Genomic DNA, 4,858 nt, shown 5'->3' on the forward strand with positions numbered 1-4,858 from the left:
GCCTGGGGATATTTGTTTTCTCTTGCCATGCAGTGAGTTATACTCTGGTTGTCTGTGGAAAGGGCCTGGCTGGGCACTGCAGCTCTGCTCCCTGCTGTGGCACATGGAAGCAGGACCTGGTAACACTGGGCCTGACCTGAGCAATGGGAGACTCACCTTCACCTGATGAATATCTATCACAGTATTAAAAGTAGCCGCAACTCTTTGAAGCCACAAGAACTAAAGGGGAATCTATAAATACAAATCTTCAAATGTCAGCACTAATTTTCTGAAGGCAAGTACTCAAAAGTTAGCAAAATCCAGTCTTGGGATGTTTTGTGAAAGCTCAGTGTGGCCACGTGAACATCACGGTGCTGAAGCGACAAGCACCAAGCTGCATTTTCCATTGCACTATACACAGCCCTCCATTCAGAAATCCAACAGCCTTCCACTTAGAAGACCACCGTTTCATTATTAAATGACTGGTCAAAAATCTGTTTCACATCTATTGTTTCTCCTTAGACCTGATCTACTGGCATCATTATTGTGCCTAATTTTAACATGTTTACTTTAATGTCTGGTCTGTCGGGGACACAGAGAAGCAGAAGAAATCAAATACTGCCCGTGTTTCTCATGGTTCTGGAACAGGAGATTCCCACCACCTTCCAAAACATGGTATTTCAGATCATTGCTTTGGGGCAAAACAAATTCTCTGCTTTTCCAAGTGAAACTTTTTGCCAAAGGAGATGGAGTGAAGGTGCCACTGAAGCCTTTCCATGACCCAGGTGTGCAGAGGATGATTTTCACTTCCCAGCATCTGTGAAGAGCAGATACTGCTACCCAAACCCAGGTAGGATCAGCAGAGCAGAGAGGGGCACAGCTGCAAACAGTATTGTCAGGGAACAGGACAACAAGGGCAGGACAGGCTTGGATGTGTGAGAGTTGACTGAAAGGAGCCAGCCAAAAGCGCTGCTGTCATCACACAGAGGAAACTGGAAACTTCCCCGCTAGGGCCCCCAAAAGCTATTGACAAAAAAACCAAACCAAACCAAAACAAAACCAAAAAATAGACCATGATGGAAATCTGTAACTTGAGACATCTCCAGCAGGCAAAAGCACAAAAATGTATTCCACAGAGGACAAAAATCTCATAGAGTCAAGATAACAAACACCATAATCTATGCCCAGGCTTCAGAAAATGCCAAGGGTGCCTGTTTGTCCTCTGTTTGGGTTTTTTGGGTCTTTTTTTTTTTTTTTTTTCATATTTGTCCTCTACAGTCTTTGGAGAAGGAATTATCTTCAAATATTTATTTCTCTGTTTTTAAATAGAACCTCTGTCCTGAACAGGTCCCATCTGTAATGTAAGAAGGTAAATGACACCTAAACTGTGATTAACAGGTGAGGCAGTAGGGACACAGCTTTACAACAATCTCACCAGGTTGTTTAACACGTTATCCTCTTCAGACTCTGGGATATGATAGCAAAATCTCTTGCCAAAATGCTCTGTGAAGGCTTAAACCTTGAATGACCAGCGCAGGAATAAGAGCGGGAGAATTTACAGACTTTCGAAGGGAAGATGCTGCATGCACAGTATCTAAACATGCCAAAATGGCTTATAAAATTAATATTTATAGAGGCGGCTCAGAGCAGCGGCAGGGAGAGCCCAGCCCGCTGTTTTCCCGGGGGTTTCACATGTCGTGTCGATGCACAAAGTGCGTTTTGCCACCTAGTGGCTATCGCGGAGGGACCTGCGGTGTCCTGTGCCTTTGTCACCCATCAGCTCCCAGGTCTCGGAGTGAAAGAGCAGAAGGGGTTAGGAAAATCAGAAAAAAATAAGGTCTGTATAACAGTCACGGGCCCGATCACCTGCAGTTCCGAAATGCAGCAGAGCAAAGCTCCTGCACCGCCGCACCCGGGGGCTGCCGAGACGGGACACGACCCCGGCGGGAGGCGGAGGGCACAAAGGAATTCCGAGAAGGGAATCTGAGAAAACAACAGCTCAGCATCTGACTTCGCTCCTACTGCAGAATGCAGGGGTTGGCATGGAACAAGCTTAGATCATCCATCCCGCTGAAGCCAAAGGTTTGGGTCGGTACGGCAGCAGCTGCCTCTTGGCACCTCCCCGAGCTGCTCAGGGTTGTGGGGTGGGAAAGCTCATTATTACATCGCATTCTGCCATTACATTTTCATATATTTAACTTGCTGAGCAAAGGTCAGACTGCCACTGCTATCCCCTGACACCTTCAACCAGGCAAAGGCTACAGCAGGCTGAGCAGACACGGCAAATCTGGAAGTCCAGACCCCTGGAATGAACAATCTAAAAAAGCATTAAAACCCTCCCAGTATAACACAAACAGTGAAACACTGCCCTGTCTGCCCAGGAATCTACAACCCCAAAGAGTCCAGAGGCTGATGGAGCCGAGCCTAAGCATCTGTTTAAGAGCACTTCCAACATTCTGAGTTTTAAACTGCACAGTAATAGATAGGGGGTGAATGATCAGATGCAGATTATCAAAGCAGTTTTTTGAAAGCAGCACTGCAGGTTGGAGAATTTTCATCCTTCTGTGTCCTCTGGGGAGGGAATGTCAGTGTCCAGCATGTATCTGGAGAGAGGGGGGATAAGGAGCAGTACATGGAAGTACCTCTTCCGGATGGCATTTCATTTCTGCTGTGTGCACCTCCTAAGCACTGAAGCCCCTTTAAAACTAGAAAATCAGAGTCCTTGCCAAGAGAAGTTTACACCAGACACACTCAGATCTGCAGAGACTGTCCCTGGCTTGCTCCACTGTAATCTCAGGCACTTCATTTGAAAGACTCCATACATTTTGAGCTATTCCTCTTGAGATTTCACTCAGGTCACCAAAGAGAAGCAGAAGAGGGAGCCCAGACAGATGAATCTAGATTTAAGAAGAGCTACCATCTAATGGTTCATCAACAGCCTTCTCAAAGTAAAAGCGTGGCGTCTCAGTTCTGAACTCACAGCTGTGCCACAGAAACACCACAAAATACTGGGAGTCTCTGGCAGCTCTACTGATTGCAGATGAAAACTGAAGTGCTTTGGGGATCACTGCTATATCAGAAACCTCATCCTACTTCCAGCAAATTTGTATATTACATACGAAGAGAGTTCTCCAAACGGTAAGGTTCAGTCCCAGACCCAGTGTTGCTGGAAAAAGACATTCACTGGAATGACACATTTTGCTGCAAGTGGGATGTGTGCCATGATCCAAGGGGTCTCAATTTAAAATTGCTCTCTCAACAGACTTATGTTTTCCTGTAAAACGGGAAAATATTTAATAAGCTACTAGTTACATGATGCAAAACCTCTATCCTTTATTCTTTGAATTTATAGAGCTTGAAAACCTCTAAAATAAGCTTTGAGCCACAGTAGAGGTTTTGCACCTCTTACCTGTGCTTCTTGCAATATGAGGGCTGCATCCTGACCTTAAAATGGTTGATCTGCAGGAGGAAAAGAAAAAAGAAAATTAAAAGAATAGCTGTTCAAAGTATGAATTTTTGAAAACCTCATTTCAGCCACCCATTTCAAAGGTCAGGCACCCCACCTCATGCCTGGAATGGAAAGTGATGGCCTTGGAGTTAATCACAAAGGGCTGCAACTCAAGAGACAAAAACCTATCACCACAAATTCATCATAAGATAACATTTCACATACATCAGGCCTCGAAAAAACATGAGCAAGCAAACAGCAAAATGACAAAAAACTCATGTCAAAAAGAAGCTGGAAATCCCCCCAACTCCATTTTCAACATGGAAACTCTGGGTGCTGATAACAGCAAATGTGTTACTGGAAAACACCAGATTTTCTTTCTGCTGTGGTTTGAGAACAGTAAAATACAGCACAGACTTAACTTTACAAGTGGGTTTAACAGAAATCCTACTGAACAGCAATGGAGACTTAAAAGGGATTTACTCTGGTGCTTTCAGGGGTGCTGAGGACCAAGCTCTGCTGCTCGCTGAGTTCCCAGGGAGGGGGATACATTGTGGAGCCAAGAGATGTGTTGGAGGCAACTGGCTTGAGAATTCAATCCATTGCATCGGGTGGGACACTCTGAAAATGGCTGGAGGGGTTTGGAAACACAAGTCTGAGATGTTACCTCCTCAGATTTATTTTTAGATGTTGATTTGCTGCCCCAACTCTTAGGGTTTATCCAAGAAGCCAGCCCTGTACGCTTCTCCCAAGCTCTACAAGGGCTCTGCTTTCACAGCACAGACAAAAAAATAGCACTGCCACAGTGACACATAATTCTCTGCTTCTAATACATCAAACTTGACACATAACCAAGGGTTCTTGTGGCAGTTTAAGCTATAACCTTGCTCCTTTTTATTACTTTAAATCTTCGCAACTCAAAACATATTCAAGTATTTAATTTGGGTTTTTTTTAAACTTCTTCACTTTATTTATTGAGTCGATCATTAACGCTTCCAGCCAGCAACTGCTTATCCTTTTTAGGCAGCACATGAAAGAAGGGGGAGAGAAGATATGCAGATAAACACTGTGCAAGCAACAAATGCCTTCAAGGGATTGGCATGCTCAGAGAATGACCCACATCACCCTGGGCATGTCCCAAATGCCTCTAATCATCCCAAGGACATACTTTTGTCTGTTTGTGGCGGCCTTGACAGTTGCCACAAACGCCCCCATCCCCCCAAAAAACAAACAGTGCTCCTTCAAGAAAATGCTCCCTTACAATTCTGAGCAGAAGTGCAAAGGCAAAGAAAAGTGGTGAGACCAGATTTGAAGAGCCTTAATTGTTTCTGTGGTACAGAAAATATAGGAAGAAAACTCCAGATTAGGAACTGCATTAAAAAAAAAAAAAAAAAAAAAAAAAAAAAAAAAAAAAAAAAAAAAAAAAAACAA

Source organism: Empidonax traillii, unplaced genomic scaffold (assembly GCF_003031625.1).
Source record: "Empidonax traillii isolate 1590-97213 ecotype Southwest subspecies unplaced genomic scaffold, ASM303162v1 scaffold175:size1888319, whole genome shotgun sequence".
Taxonomy (NCBI): Eukaryota; Metazoa; Chordata; class Aves; order Passeriformes; family Tyrannidae; genus Empidonax; species Empidonax traillii.